The following is a 17,355-nucleotide window of genomic DNA, read 5'->3' on the forward strand; positions in this document are numbered from 1 at the left end:
CTGTCATTTTAGCCACCCAGTTTGTGACCTTTGTTAGGCAGTCCTAGCAAACTAACGCACCTCTGCAGCGATGGTTAAGACTGAACTCTGGGGCAGGAAGCTTGCTTGGCTGGGCAGGGCTGCAGTAAGGAATTATGGGGCTCAGCATGCCTCCTGGCTCAAGTGCTGGAGAGAGAGCTCCCAAGCATCCCAAGTCTGCCTTTACCACCCTCTCAAGACATGGATTCGCTGACAGCATGAAATCTTGGATCTCCATTTTTTCCCTTTCGATCTGAGTCAGAGCCCATGGGGTGCCCTTCAGGAGCTGTGGGTGCAATATGCTTTCTATGTCAGAATTAGCCAAGAGGTGGGCTGCTGTTGACTTTTTCCAAAGCACAATCCCCACTGCTGGTCCATCTGATAGGTACTCTTGCAAGAGAGGAAAGATATGTTTCATGCCTTTAACCACCTGGAGACTGGACCAGAAAGAATTGCTTTAGCCACTACTCCATGTGCCCTTAGTAATGCTAAGCACACCTTCAAGCAGGTTGGAGACCTCTCATAACACAGATGCAAAATAACTTGTTGGAGTGCTTAGTCAATTTCCAACCATTCCTTCTTTGCTGGACCTCTGGTTGCAGACATGGGTTTGAGTTGTCAGCAAGAATTGTGAAAGTTGAGTGTGTGTGTGTGTGTGTGTGTGACTGAGAGAGAAAGAGAGATGGATGGAATGACTGACATGTATCTTTGATGGCTGTCCAACCAAAAGACAGGATTTTCAGATTTCTTGAAAACTGTAGTGATTCAAAATCATTGCCAGGGAGATTTTGAACTTTTCTTAAGAAAAACAGGAAATGAGAGACTCGTAAAACCCAGGGAGGAAATCTGACATTTTGAGGCCACTGACTGACTCCATTTGAGGCACTAACAAGAACCATCGAGCATCCTGTGTTTCGGATTAAACAGATTCTTCTTGATGAGGGAACATTCCCCGCGAGATACCTTTGAAGGCGGACCTGTAGCTTACATTTGAAGCTATGAGACTATCGCCCTCTGCTGGCCAGAGGCTCTTTGCAGCTAAATTCTAGGCATCCACCAATGAGGAAAACAAATTCATCTAATCCAGTGAGTCCAGGTGGGATTTTTCTATCTCATATATATATATATTTCATTTCCCAACTTATTGTGGGGAGGGGGTATTTGGTGAGACAGAATAAAGAAACAGAGTTTTTAATAGCATACTCATTGAAGTTATAAGAGGCTATCACAATCAGTAGGGAGAAAGGTTATTTTTTGTGTAGATGCTTCAACCTGAAGAATTGCTTTTTCTTGCTGATGTTAAGACTTAAAGCCTCTTATGATGATATTGTCAAATAAGAACCTGCCACTGGCCCACCAGGGTAGAGAAAGAGTAGATGCTTGGGTCAGGGTGGGGACTCTACAGTTTGTAGTGTCTTTCCAGATAGAATGGGGCCAAGGGGAAGTGTAGGGGGAAACAGGGAGGAAAGTGGACATAAGAAGATTCCTGGCTCCCCTCCTAAGGGGGATCTGTATGACCTGGGAAGAATTCTTTGAGCAATGCAAAAAAAAAAAAAAATTGTCCATCCTACTGATCAATTTACTGGGAAGAGTGTGATTTTAGGGGGAACAGATACTACCTGAATGGCCTTCCAGACATTGTGGGGCATTAGTGAGGACCCTGAAAGCCCTTCTGTTGGAATTGGATCCCATTTTGACATATTTGGGCATATTTGGGATATCAGTAGAGATGCTTGGGTGGGGATCCCCTCTCTGTAGAACTGTATTCGGATTATTTGGGTTTGAACTATTCACTCATCTATTAATAATAATCAGGCCTTCTACTATAGTCTCCTCTTATCTTCAAAAATAAAGTTAGCTGGATAGTGATAGAGCAGAACAGTGATTTAAAACATGGACTCTGGTGTCAGACTAGCTGGATTATAATTCCAGCTGTGTCTCTTATAGCTCTATGACCTGGGTGAGCTATGTAATCACACTTTGCCTCAGTTTCCTCATTTATAAAATGGATATAAAAGGTACTTATCATGTAAGGTTATTGTGAGGGTTAAATGAGTTGATACACAAAAACTACTCAGAACAGTTCCTGGAACATAGTGAGCACTCAGTAGTTATTGTCTGTCATCATCATCATCGTCATCATCATCATCATCATCATCATCATCATCATCATCATCATAAATGACTAAGACTTATGAGGCCAAATATTTGTCCCCGCTAACAACAACCCCATTTTGCTGTGATCACACATGTTCTTGAGAGTGAAAAGAGATATGCTTGCGTGTTATGGTTGACAGTACTGTTCCATGAAAGGGCCGCATGTATAAGGCGACCCCCAAATGCAGAAGGAGCCAAGTAACCAAATAAAGAGGCAGACAAATCCAGTTTGTCAGTTTTGAATGATTTATTAGGGGGAACTAACAGGCAGAAGCAAGGTCTTGGGTGGTCCCAAGACAGGTAGATCTCTGCACCACAACACCCCTGAGACCCAGGGCTTATATCTTGAAGAAAAAGCATACATGCTCTGGAAGGGATGCGTAGATGGCTATGGGTGTCACAGCCTTTGATTTCTGCAACTACAAGGGTTGTTTTGGGGGAAACTTAATGAATAGATGTTCCTACATAAAGAATAATACATCAAGTAGACATTTTGGAGGCATTCCTGGACTCGGGGTTAGTCAGAAGTTACATGATGAATTACCATTTAAAATAAAGTCATTCTTGTCCCCGAAAGTACAAGTGTTCGCCAACATCCAATCCACTTCTTCTAGAGACATGGAAGACTGCTGCCTGGAATGTGGGCAGGGCCATGTGAGTAGCTCTGGTCAATGAAATGTGAGTGCATGTGGCTTATGTCATCACTTCTGGGCTGAGACAGTTAAGCCCCAACATGATTCTTCAGTTTCTTTTCCTGTGACACAGCAACCAAGAAGGTCATATGTTCCAGAAGCTGCAGCTATAAGGTGGGTGAGGGGACCTATGTGGGCCTGGGCTCTTGAGTGACTATGTGGAGCAGAGCTGTACTGACTCTTTCTTATCCATGGGTAGCACAAGTGAAAAATAAACTTCTGTGGTGCAAAGTCACTGAGATTTAGGAGCTGTTACCAAAGCGGAGCCGAGCTCAGTCGTTCCCAGTCTGGTCCCAGGTAAGTATCGGGGGATGTTTAAGAGATGCAAACCCCCAGGCTTCACCCCACGCAAGCTGAATCAGAGGCTGAGGATGGGGCCAGAGTCTGGATTTTAACAACTCCCCCAGGTAATTCTGATCTAGCTCAGGATTGAGAACCACAGCTGTAACTGATCTTGAATGAAACAGGTACCAGAAGCCTGAGGTGAGATCTCACTCTGTCAGCTTCCAGTTACACAGGGAGCTTGCCCCAGAGGCCACCAGTGTTTGGGATGATCCATTCTGCTTTACTTCTTTCCTTTGGTAGAGATATTTAAGCACTAAACACCTGAGAATATTTAACCACAAATATACTGATGTGGTTTGGCTGTGTCCCCACCCAAATCTCATTGTGAATTGTAGCTCCCACGATTCCCATGTGTTGTGGGAGGGACCTTGTGGGAGATAATTGAATCATGGGGATAGATACTGTTCTCATGGTAGTGAATAAGTCTCACTAGATCTGATAGTTTTATAAGGGGAAACCCCTTTCGCTTGACTCTCATTTTTTCTTTGTTAGCCACCACGTAAGACGTTCCTTTGCTCTTCCTTCATCTTCCACCATGATTGTGATGCCTCCTCAGCCACGCTGAACTGTGAGTCAATTAAACCTCTTTCTTTTGTAAATTCCCCAGTCTTGAGTATGTCTTTATCAGCAGCGTGAAAACGGACTAATACATATACTAAGGCCCAAGCTACTTACCTGAAGTTAACAAATCACCTGGAAATAGGTTCAGTTGTAGCTTTAAGAAGGTGAATGCTTTCTAGATCTTCCCAGTTATGTCTGAAATCATCAGGTTCATTGGGCTCTTTCTCATTCTTTGCTTGACAGCCCCTCTCTGAAGCAGAGAAGAAAGAGTCTGATGATCCTTATTTCACAGAGGAGGAAAGTGAGGCTCCAGGCAGTCAAGTTATTTATCCACAGCCTGGAGACATAGCTTTGCCCTGCATACAGCCCTAGTGCTGCACCTCACACAAGCAGTACTCAGTGAAGAGTTGTAGAAAAATGAAGATACAAAGACATTTGCTGGCCTCACACATCGCTTAATTGTCTGAGCTTGTCTGAGTCTCAGTCGGGTGCTCATTGCTGTGCCTGGGCGGGTGCCCCAAGAACTAAAGTTGAGGGTGGAGGCAAAGCTAAGGGTAGACACGGGAGGGACAAAGCAAAGGGCTGGGAAGGAACAATCTGATCCCTCTCTTAGCCCTTTGCAAGGCAGAGCCGTCCCAGAGAAGTAAGAGCCTGTAGTCAGCAGGGGGCGGTGTTGTTCTAACAAATACCTTAATAATGGCTGGTGAGAAGGCTGCCCGCGCATCTAAGCTTGGGCAATACTGATGGAACTGAATTGATCGAGGCCAGAGGATCTGGTCCCTTTGAAAAACAAAAACAGCGAAAAAGATGGGCACCTATATACCCACTATCTATACTGGGCATTTTCTGCAAAATTCTTTCAATTTTTCTGTCTGGAAAACGTTATAATAAAATTTTGGAAGAAAAAAGAGGATGGAGCCCTCCTAGGCTGTGCCTGTCTCAGCCCTGCTGCTGCGGTTGGTGCACCCATCTGGGTCCAGGCCCATAGCCACTGGGGGCAGTGGCATGAGTCTTCACGGAGCGTCTTATTCTTGATACTCATCGTATTCTCCCTGCCCAGAGGTATGGTCTGCCAGCTCTCTTCTTTGCTTGCTCCTTTTTCTCCTCTGCTATTTCTCCTTCTTCCCGTCCCCCTCATACTCTGTCCTCTACCTCCATATCTGACTGTGAGTCAGGTGGATGGTTCATGAGTCAGCAGGGCCAGTACTGGGGATGTGAGGGGTTAGGTGTGAAAGACACATCAGATCCCATCCCTTCAGAGTTTATAGTCGTGGAAAGACAAACCCACAGAGGCAGAACTTAGAGAAAGAAGACAGGAAAGCACTGAAATCATGTTCTCTGGGCCATAGGATACATGCAAGTTTCAACCTCGATTCAATCTTGGCAAAGGCTCTCTAGTTGTTCAGGACTTCCCCATCATGAGCTTTCTGGAAGGCACCTCTTCCATGTCCAAACATCCTGCAGGGTTTCGCGAGATAGAGCCCATCCCTATACCCAAGAGACAAGCGGTGGATTTCTTGATTTGGCTGTGAGGGGGCAGCTCAGCTCAGCTCAGCTCATCCAAGAGGTCTCACATAAGCCTTCTTGTGGTATTCTATAATCCATCCTTCCACCTACCTGAACCATTCCAAGTCTCTGTGACCCAAGGATGACCCAGATTTGAGTTCAGCCTCCTAGTACCACTCCATCCAGAGGTGGAACTCAGCCGGGTTCTAAATCAGCCTGGCTCCATGACCCCAGATACTAGCTTAGCCTTCTAAGGAAGGAAGCCATTTCCTGCTGCTCTGCTGCCAGAAGCCAGGATGCCCCATCCGGAACTGGGTGTGGGGAGATGAGAGGCACCATTAGCAGCCATGGCTACACTGGCATTAGGAGATTAATGAGGCTTTTTGAATAACAAATGTAGCTTCAGCCAACTGTTGGCAATTAGTTAGAGCAAAGCCATGCTGTGCTCTGACTCTGTCAGCTGGGACCTCCAAAGGAGCATTACAACAGGAAGGACTAGACCCGGAGGGAAAGAGTTGAAATTCCACCTTCCACATTCCAGGCTGGCCCTGTAGGTGTACAGTGACCCTGGGCTAAGTCTTCTCATAACCGTCTTTATCTGAGATCATGTTGAGAGATATGTAAGGCAATGAGGGGCCTTGAGAGATCATTTTGTCTACCAGCCTGCCTCCTCTCAGGACCACACAGCAGTGCTTCTCGAGGTTTAATGTGTATATAGGTCACCTTGGAACCTTGCTCCCAGGTGACTGCTGATGTTGCTGGTCCAGGAACTACTTTGAATGGCAAGACAGACGAGAGAGAGAGAGAGAGGAGAGAGAGAAAGATATGGGGGCAGGGGAGCATGCTTTGGAGCCCAGAGCACATTTATTTCATTAAGTTGAGATTTTAGTCTCTATAATTCATTCATCATTTACTTCATCATTCATTCAACAGCATCTACTCTGCTAGGCAACTGAATTCACATGTATTGGTACAGAGAGAAGGGTGAAAATAGTCTGGAGTAACCAGAGAGTCTCCTGGGACAGGAGGAGAAGCCTGGGGAAAGCAGAGTGGGTACAGGACTGGGCCCCCAGGGTGGGCCTAGCTGCAGGCTAGCAGATGCTGCTGTACTCCTCCCTTCCAGGAAGGCCCTACCAAAGCTGCAGTGACTACAGGCCCACAGCCAAGGCAGGCAGGCGGCAGGGAGAAGTAATGCTCACATCATCTTCTCTTTAAGAAAGAAAATGCGTCTTAAAAGCAGTGGGAGCTAATTTGCTCTTCTGTAATCAATCACCCAGTACAGGAAACAAAAACACAGGGAGATTCGAGGCAGGCAGGCAGGCAGGCAGGCAGGCAGGGGGACTCTGTAGAGAGGATGGTCTTCACTTCATGGGTTTAACAAAATAAATCTTAAGGACATGTGGCATGAACATGTGTATGTTTGGGGGTGAGGAGGTGTGTATGTGGGGGGCCATGTTTAAAGTGGTGCCAATCTTCTCCAGGCTTCCAAGCAGTCTCGCCTCATCTTGCCTGTCTTTTGATCTATATGGGGGTAGCGGGGAACTATTATTTCAATTAAGGCTTCTCTGAGCTCTTACCTCTAGAAAAGGAAAACGGTCATGTGCGGTGGCTCACACCTGTAATCCCAGCACTTTGGGAGGCTGAGGCCAGTGGATCACTTAAGGTCAGGAGTTCAAGACCAGCCTGGCCAACATGGTGAAACCCCATTTCTACTAAAAACATAAAAATTAGCCAGGCGTGCTGGTGCATGCCTGTAGTCCCAGCTACTCAGGAGGCTGAGGCAGGAGAATTGCTTGAACCTGAGAGGTAGGGGCTGCAATGAGCTGAGATTGTGCCACTGCACTCCAGCCTGGGCGACAGAGGGAGACTGTCTCAAAAAAAAAAAAGGGGAAAACATCCAGATGTCACCCTGGAAACAAGGAGCTTAGATTTACCTCCACCTTTCAGCTCATCGCTGGCTACCTTCTGTTCTCTCCCGAGCCTTGGCTTCCCTGTCTGTAGAATGGGGAGATTCTCACTCTTCCCTCTCTGTCCCACACCACTGAGGTGAGGAAAACGACAGTGTTACTAAACCAAACCTGGTGTAAGGTAAGCTCCAGGGGAACCTGGTGCTCGGGCTATTTCCATCTGAGCCTTGGGGTTGGGGTGAGAACAGCCCACGACAGTGTTAGACAGTGGCTGTGGAAACAGCACCCCTTGGGAATGCCGTATGGTGTGGCACGCGTTTTCTAACTGTTCTGTCCCCACTGCTCAAAGAAGTGTCCCAGCCAGGTCCTTTTCTCATTTGCTGTCTTTCCTTCCCTGTCTTTTCTTCCTTTTTTTCTCCCTCTCCGTCATACTGTTTCTTTTATCCCTGTATCTATTGTGACTATAGTTTCCAAATTAAAAATTGGGACATAGCCTGACAATATGTCAGAGTATTTGAGATAAGGACATCCACAGGCATTCTGGGATGGGTGAGCTAAACACCCCTCTCCATGTGCTGCCTCCTCTGCCTGTGTCTGCTCTGGGCGCCAACTCCATGGTCATATGACAACACGTTGGGGTCAATGTCATGCCAAATACCCAGATGTTTAGAAATGTCCGGATGGTAGATTTAATGTTTGCTGTTTTGTATATTCTGAGTGCCCTGTGCACACAATTCAGTAAAAACAAATACATGAATAAATTTTAAAAACCTCTGCAACCCAAGCAGTGATTTGTTTAGCATCTTGTCTTCAAAACAAGTGGTAGAGATTGGGTTTTTTTCCTTCCTCCTGGCATTATTTTGGTGGTATGCAATGCAGACTTCATATAAGCCATCTCTGACCAAACTCTCTGAATACCTTCCTAGGAAGAGACTCTTCTGTGCAAAGAACCCCATTCTTTGGTTTCCTGAAGCCACATAGTCTGTATAACAGTGAGTGTGGTCCCTGGTTCAAATCCTTACCACATCATCCATCTGTCCATCCACCCACCCACCTGCTTTTTCTTCATTCCTTCCCTCCTTCCCTTTTTCCCTTGCTCCCTTTCTCCCTCCTTCTCTCCTTCCAAACTTATATGTCCCCTACACACCCTGCACTGTGCTAGATACTGATCCTTGTCTGCTAGGACTCGGGGTTTATTGGGTAAGACAGACGTGCACACAGCAGTTGTAGAACATGTTCAAGTGCAATTCTTCCCCAGACCTATCTCTGGATATTTTCCCCTTCTCTTCCTGACTTCATGTCCCATGCCTCCACCAGCTTCCCTGTACCCACTGTGTTTCCAGGGTGGGAGCTCAAAAAATATTAGAGAAGGGCCACTCCTTTGTAGCAGGGAGATTTCCTTCCCAAACATGTGTGGGTGTCTAGAAGAAAGAGAGATTTATACCCACAAGTTTGAATGGTGTCCTTTTCTCTCGTCTCTCTCTAGAACACCTAGTTGATGTCTCCCCACAGAACAGCAGGCCTCCTGCCATGGAAGGCAGCACCTCTCATCTAGGGTGGGGGACATTTCTTCCTGCAGAATGTCCTCCCCTTGCATCCCCACCCCCATGTGGGAGCAGATGGACAGGGGGATGGAGCCAGTTGTTTGTTTCAGTTCTGGCTGGTATCGGCCTGGTGGGAGAGAGTGTAACCAAGAAGAGAGAAGGCTTGTGGCTTTGGGAGCTTAATTAAACATATTTACAAAGTCCAGGCCTGGTTAGCTAGTGAGGAACAATGAGACAGAGGATGGTATTGCATTATAAGATTAATAAACCAATTAAAGAAAGACTGCAGCAGCCTGGTGGCCCCACTGGGGCAGGAGGCAAATTTGACAGCTGCTCTTTTTTGATGATTGCCACAAATTTCGGAAGAAAAGACAGCCTGGGCTTCCCCCAGTCCACGAGAGAATACCCCAGGCTGTTGTCCTGTCTAATCGCTCAGACTGCTAGTCAAGTTGTTTTCCAAGCCTGTAGGTCAGATGTCATGTTTAGCCAACTGGGGGAAAAAAAAACTAAAAAAAAAACCAACAAAACAAAAGCTACTTCTTCTTTTGTAATCCTAAAAAAAAAAGGCACACATATGAGACCATTTATTTTTTCTCAGGACGCACCATTCCCAGGAAGAGTGGGATAGGATAGGCAGGGGAATTTGGGGAGCTCCTGCAGGCAGTTTGCAGAAAAGCCTCCCTGAGGAGAGCCTGCCTCCCGTTGGTCTGTCTCTTGCCCGTTCTATCAACGTTAGCATGCTGCTCCACAGCTCTGGTTCTCTTGCAATCAGATTACTGTTAGGATTTTTGCACATGTTACATTATGTTTAAATGACTGCCCCTTGCCATTGCCTGGGACATAATTAGTAAAAACAGGCCCTTATGCAAAGTCCAATGAAGACTCTGACTTTATGAAGCAACAAAACAAGCACCTCGACTCAGGGAGTGGCAGTGGGGAGTGAGACCAATAGGACTCTCTTTTCTCACGACCTCCCCTCCTCATTAACATTATTTTCTCAAGACCCCTAAAGGCATGCCCCTTTCCTAAACACTCCTGGGCCAGGGCCCAAAAGCTCCTGCTCAAAACCAGGAATGAGGCTGTGAACACATAGTTTCCCTACATGATGGGAAGTGTGAGTTAGGAGCCCGCACCTTCAGTGATAGCCAAAAGCATAAGAAAGTGTGTCGGGGCTCCTTTCTCTTGCTTAGCTGTACCAGCCCCGGGAGCTCAGGGGCCCCGGTGTTCATGGCATCAGCTGCCTAGGCTTGGTTTTCACAGCTGTCAGACTGCTCCTATTAGGAGCTGAAAGGATGCTAAGATGGCCACGCAAGTTTCAGAAGAGGTTCTAGGTATTTCAGTTTCTTCATTTGGGGAAAAAAAAAAAAAAAGAAGGGGGATAGTAATATAGTAAAATCAGTTCTGCCCACTTTATAACATTGGCAGAGAAGCAAGGGGAATAAGGTATTTGGAGAGTTCTAGGTAAACATGACTATTTGTTGTTATCAGGCAGTGCCTTAATTCCTTCCTATCTGGAATAAAATAAGGAATGAATGACTCAGATTGACTTGGGTCTTACCAATTGTGATCCTGGCAAATTGTTGGAACTCTCAGACTCTAATTTTTAAATGGGAATGACAATGCTTGAGGTCAAAGTGTGGCTTTTGGCATCATTATCAGGTTTTTGTCCCTTCCTAGCTGCTTAGTCTTGCAAGATTTATATTCTCATCTGAAAAATGAGATAATTCCCACCTCATAGGATTATTCTAGAAATTGATTAAATCATTTATGTAAAGTTTCCAGCTCTGTGTCTGGTACATAGTAAATGCTTAGTGTAATAATAACCACATATAAAAATAATCTTTTCTTTTTCTTTATTGAGACAGGGTCTTGCTCTGTTGCCCAGGCTGGAGTGCAGTGACAGGATCACAGCTCATTGCAGCCTCAACCTCCCGGGTTCAAGCAATCCTCCCACCTCAGCCTCCTGAGTAGCTGGGACTATAGTCATGCACCACCACACCCGGCTAATTTTTGTAGTGTTTGTAGAGATGGGGTTTCCCCATGTTGCCCAGGAGGGTCTTGATCTTGAGCTCAAATGATCTGCTTGCCTCTTCCTCCCAGAGTGCTGGGATTATAGGCATGAGCCACTTAGCCCAGACAATAATCTCGATTTTTCTTGTTACTAAATGAGATTATCTAGACAGCATCCTGCACAGTATCTAGCACATGGCAGATATTCAATAAATAAAGGTCTCCACCCTCTCTCCTTCCTAAATAAATGAAACCAGTCCATATAATAAAAAACCTGGCCCATCTCAGTCTTCTTTTGAACAGGAAGGCTATTGCAGCATAGAACGGTTAGAGCCTGAGAAGGTCACATACCTTTAAAAGCTGCTCCACAGGGTCACTGCTTTCTCCAGGAGAGAAGAAATGGACGTAAGAGGCCGGGCACCGTGGCTCACGCCTGTAATCCCAACACTTTGGGAGGCTGAGGCAGGTGGATCACGAGGTCAGGAGATCAAGACCATCCTGGCCAACATGGTGAAACCCCATCTTTACTAAAAATACAAAAATTAGCCAGGCATGGTGGCATGTGTCTGTAATCCCAGCTACTCAGGAGGCTGAGGAAGGAGAATCCCTTGAACCTGAGAGCCAGAGGTTGCAGTGAGCCGAGATCATGCCACTTACTGTGCTCCAGCTTGGGCAACAAAGTGAGACTCTGTCTCCAAAAGAAAAAAAAAAGAAATGGCCATAAGGAATGAAGTGGGAAGAACAAGGACAGAAAAATCACAACTCCACAGGAAGCACAGGGCTGGCCTCTCCTGCGAGGACCCCCCCCTTCTCCCCACGCTCAAAGACAGTGCCTTTCAGTTTTCCTCACATGCCTCTGAAAGTACTCTGAAAGTCTATGTAGCTCCTCAAACATCTTTAAGCTAACATCTACAATTTTCTCCATTAAGTTTGGAATCATTCCAAAAGGTATAATTTCAGGGTGTTATAAGTACTGACTCTTTAAAATGAAACCATTACTACTTGTTCAATGTATTCAATGGAATTGGAATACTATAGTTATCTATCATCATCCCTTAAAAACTATGTGAACAAACTGTTCTCTATTATTTCAATTTGGTTTTTTTTTGAAGTTTTGTACAGGCAGGGTCTCCCAGTGTTGCTCAGGCTGGTCTTGAATTCCTGGTTTCAAGAGATCCTCCCACCTTGGCCTCCCAAAGTGCTGGGATTACAGGTGTGAGCTACCACGCCCAGCCTCAAAGTGCTATTTAACATTGAGAAATTTTATTTCATTCTCTGATCTTCTTAAACTCACCTTTGTATTCTAACTCCCGCAGAATTTTATTCTAATGTGATGTTTTTATGCTTGACAGTCTTTTTTAAGTGTACAGTTCAGTAATGTTAAGTTCATTCATATTGTTGTGTGTAATCAGACATTTTAATAGTAGTATGTTTCCATAAGTTTCCAAATGTCAAAATTACTTCTTCAATGAGTAATCATTATATTTCAGTGTACACATTACCAAAAAACATAAATATAACAAATTTTGTCAATGCTAACTTAAACATAGTAGAAATTTATTGGGACTACATCTCTTAATGAGATTAGTGAGATCCTCCAATTAGATAATAAATATTCCTTTTTGCTAGAATGATAAAGGATATAAATCAATTCTATTCTTTATTGAAAACTTGTTTCACTTTTATAAATGTGCACATTGATTAATTTTGCTTACACGCGTAAGTTGATGGGAACAGGTGTTTTATTATGGTAACTTCATCAATTATTTGAAATCTTTTTGGGTTCAAATGCTCCAAATCACACAGTGACCTATCATCAAAAATTATTTTCTCTTTCAATTCTGTCAAAAGAGAAAAAGACTTCCTAAGGTATTTCTTGCCCATAATTAGAACCATTCTCTTTCTCAATTTCTGGGAATATCCAAAAAGCCTTTTCCAAAAGTTATTTAATGACTATTAATTAGATCTTTTATTCATTTTTTTTTTTTTTTACTTAGCAGCAACTTGTCTCATTCAACTTATTAAGAAAAGATTGAGGCCAGGCACGGTGGCTCACAACCTGTAATCCCAGCACTTTGGGAGGCCGAGGTGGGTGGATCACAAGGTCAGGAGACCGAGACCATCCTGGCCAACATGGTGAAACCCCGTCTCTACTAAAAATACAAAAAAAATTAGTGGGGTGTGGTGGCACATGCCTGTAATCCCAGCTACTTGGGAGGCTGAGGCATGAGAATCACTTGAACCCAGAAGGCGGAAGTTGCAGTGAGCTGAGATCCACTGCACTCCAGCCTGGCAACAGAGCAAGACTCCATCTCAAAAAAAAAAAAAAAAGAAAAGAAAAGATTGAAAAATTAAAATATTGTAAATTTCAATATACTTTTTTCAATGCATTTTAAAAAGTCAGATGCATTTGTTTTATTGCATGCTTCAAGTGTCTTTTTGTCAAAACCATATAGCTCAGATTTAGCTCATTCAATTTATGAAAAATGCCTTGTGCATAATCTCTTTAGCAAAGCCAGTCTTTCTTGTCAAACCAGTATGCAAATCAGACTTACTTTCTACAAAAAAAGTCTGACTTAAATTTTTAATTCAAATCAACATCATATATTTGAAGGAATATTATAAAAACTACTGTAAGAGGGATTACTTATAATCTTGTAAAAAGATTACTAAAAAGCAGTCAAGATTAAAATCATGAAGGATATAATGTAATTAATCTATTTTATGGTAAATTATAAACGCAAGAATAAATCTCCATGCTGTTTCTCATTACTTAGTCACAATTAAATGTTATGTGCAGCCAAAAATGCAAGTTATTTATGAAACAAAAGAAAATACATAGTAAAAGTGTGGCAAATATGCATGCATATGCGTACTGAGCTTTAGAGTTGGCTTTTGGGAATAATTAAATTAAAATCTTGTATAAAAAACAGAAATAACTCCTTTAATTTCATTAGACATTGAGATAAACTCTCCAACTGATTTAATGAAAAAGAAATGTATAAGTTACTAAAGATGAATTGGTCCAGTAGCTAGCATTTAATTTTATTTTTTGATTAATAGAAGGTGTAGGAGAAACAAATTTTAAACATTTTATAAGATGAAATAGTCTCAGGATTGATTGTAACTGGAATACATATTACATTATTTGATAAAATAGATTTTAAGAACCTATTGAATAATGCACACTGCATTCAAAAGAAAGCACATACAATTTCTCTCTGTGGTTTTATCTGGCTTAACTTGTAAGTGTTAGTAGCCCTGAATACATTTTATTTGTGTTTAAAAGAATTAACATTACAAACCTGTGCTGCTTTGGTTATTCAAAGAGCCTTTCTTCCCTTCCCTTTTCCTTCCCCTTTTCCTTCCCTTTTCCTTCCTTTTTCCTTCCTTCCTTCCTTCCTTCCTTCTTTCCTTCTTCTTTTTGGTCATCCTAGGGTTGGTACTGAGAATATTTGAAAAGAGCTGCTTATGTTTAATATGTGAGGAAAAAAGGACATTCTTTTAGCCTTCGTTATTCTTTATGATGTCTTTTCTTTGCTCTCCTGGGACCCTGTCAAAAGCAATGCATTCTTGGACAAGCCTTGAGGAATGCAGAGAAGAGGTCCTTACCCCAAATTGCCAACATTCCACTGCCGCTACTCTATAGGATGACTGATTAAAGACCACTTCTACCAGGGCCCGTTACTGAGCTTGTAGCTTGCTCTTGACTAAAGCAGGGAAGGACTGAAGGCCTTAAGATGAGCTTTGTGCCTTAATTTATCAATAAGAAAACACACCCCTGAAAAATGTTTTTAATTGTCCTTTTTGTTTGGTGCCCTGAAAACTTTTCCATTCTGGAGAGTAAAGCACAGTAAAGTTGCGAATGGGTGAGGGAAACTCCTTTCTTTTGTAAAGTGAGAGAAAGGCAATTAAAAAGTGCAGGGGTGGGGAGAGCAAAGGGGACCGATAGGACACTAGGAAATAGTAAATGCGGTTTGAGTATCTTAGTATCTCCCAGCAATGGATCAAAATAGCCATATCTGAATACCCCTCAGAAGGTCCTCATGGATGGAATTATTTCCAAACACTCAAGCTCACACAAGCTCACACTCACCAAACATTCCCAAACACACACCTTCACACCTACAAACACTGTTGTACACACGGATGTATACTCACAGGCTCACCTATGTACACACCGTTATCCATATACACTCACAAACTCTTTCATACACTTTCACACTCACACATGAAAACACACACATCCACACACGTACGCACACTCACCTTTTCTTCACTCACACACACCTACACTTACCCACATTGCAGAAGGTGGTGGAAGGCTCAGAGAGGTCTTTCATTTGCTCCAGGTCACACAGCACAACTGTGTACCCCAGTTTTAAGACTACTGCTCTAGGATATCATGTACAGCTCCCCTCACCCAGGCCGAAAGTCTCGCTTTCCTTCTAGGAGACTGGGAGAGATGTGATTTTTTTAATGGAGATGGTTCAGCCCCTTCCTTGTCGAGGAGGAGAAGGTGCCAGGTCCTGGCAGGTCAGCATGAAACCCTGGCTGCCCACTGCTGTGTCAGCAAAACTCTGCCTGCCCTGGGGATCAGCAGGGTTTTTCTCTGAGGCACCTCAGCCAGGGCAACTTGTCTGAATAGCACAAATACCTAGAAATATACTTCATTGTCAATCAGGTATGGCATTAGTCACTGGTTGGCGGCAAACAGAAATCACTGTTAATGTGCCCAGACACACTTGTACACCTTGTGGTCCTGTTAGTCCAGTGGGAGGCAGTGTGGTCACCTAAGCAGTCACCTTGGGATATAGTGCCAGGCCTGCCCCAGTAGTGCTGTGTGACCTGGAGCAAATAAAGACCTCTCTGGGCCTCCCACTAACCTCTGCAATGTGTGTGAGTGTATGTATGGATGTGTGAGCGTGTGTGTAAATACGTGTATGTGTGTGTGCAGAGGTGTGTACACTTGAGCATGTTTCAGTGAGTGTGAGGCAGTGTGAGAGGGTTTGAGAGTGTATGGCATATGTGCGTGATGCTACTGTGCAAGTGTGTGAGTGTAAGAGTGTGTAATGAGTGTGAGCATTTGTGTGCAATGAGTGTGAGTGTGTGTGCATGTACATATAGATGGTGGAGAAAGAGAGGGTCAAGTAGAAGGGAATCTTTAAGGGAATTTCCAAAGTATATTAGTATCTCCCAGTGACAGGTGAGGACACAGGAGACTTTTTCTTCTATCAACAGATACTGATTTGTTCTATACAACATACATAGTTTGCTGCTAGGCTCAGTGTTGAAGTTGAATGATAAAGAAGACAAATACAGCCCTTGCCCTCATGGAGCTGACAGTCTCAGATTCCAATAAGAACACAGTCATTTGCAATTCAGTGTGAGAGTTGCAAGAGGGGCTGTAGGGAGTGCTATGGTCTGGATGTTTGTGTCCCCACAACATTCATATGCTGAAGCCCAAGGTGATGGTATTAGGGTAAAGGGCCTTTGGGGAAGTAGCAGGTCATAAGGGTGGGGCCTCAGAAGGACACTCATAAGAGAGACCCTCACCGGTTCCACCAAGTGAGGATACACTGAGAAGTTTGCAGTCCACAGCTGGAAGAGGGTCCTCACCAGAACCTGACCATGCTGGCACCCCAGTCTCGAACTTGCCTCCAGAACAGTGGGAAATACATTTCTATTGCTTACGAGCTGCCCAGTCCTATGGTAATTTGTTATTGTGGCTTGAATGGACTAAGACAGAGAGCTACGGGAGCACAGAGGAGGAGCACCCGGACAGACAGGACGAGAGGCCGGGCCTTGCTGCTGAGACCTAAACCACAGAGCGGAGAGCTGGGTGGGGTAGAAGCAGCGGGGCTCTAGGCCTGTGTTTCCACTATGGTAGCCACTAGCCACATGCGACTGTCGAGTACTTGAAAACAATGGCAAGTCCACACTGAGATGTGCTGTAAGTGTGGAAAACATACCAGATTTGGAAGACTTGGTACGGAAAAAAATGTAAACTATCGCATTAATCATTTTTATATTGATTCCATGTTGAAGTGATAACATTCCGGATAGATTGAATTATAAAATATGATTATTCATGATACCATCACTCCTTTCTTTCACTTTTTTTGCACTGTGGCTACTAGAAAACTCACGATTGCCTATGTGACTCCCATTCTGTTTTTATTGGCTGGCACTGCTCTAAGCAACAAGAACGGTCTGCGCAGAGCTCAGAGGCAGGTGGGAGTTCGATGGATTTGGGGAATTGGAAGGGATTTTTAATTGCTGAGCTTGGGGTTTAGGGAGGTCACGGGGCAGCCTCATGAAGCGTCCCAGTGAGCCCTTCAAAGAAACCTGACTGTATCCTGAAGGCATCAGGAAGGATTTCAGGCAGGGATGTGATCAGATCAGACTGATGTGCTTCAGAAACCCTATTCTGGCTTTATTCATGGAAAAAGGGATGAGGAACGAGAGCAACACTGAAAATAGGGAAGATGAGTCAGAGGCTCTAGCAGGCAGGGGACTGGTGAGAGATGACCGTGGCCGGGGCTTGGTGTTCTCAGTGTGGATCGAGAGAAGTGAACCATCAAAATGAGTACTTTCATTACAGACACCTGGGAT

This window comes from Pongo pygmaeus, chromosome 1 (assembly GCF_028885625.2).
Source record: "Pongo pygmaeus isolate AG05252 chromosome 1, NHGRI_mPonPyg2-v2.0_pri, whole genome shotgun sequence".
Taxonomy (NCBI): domain Eukaryota; kingdom Metazoa; phylum Chordata; class Mammalia; order Primates; family Hominidae; genus Pongo; species Pongo pygmaeus.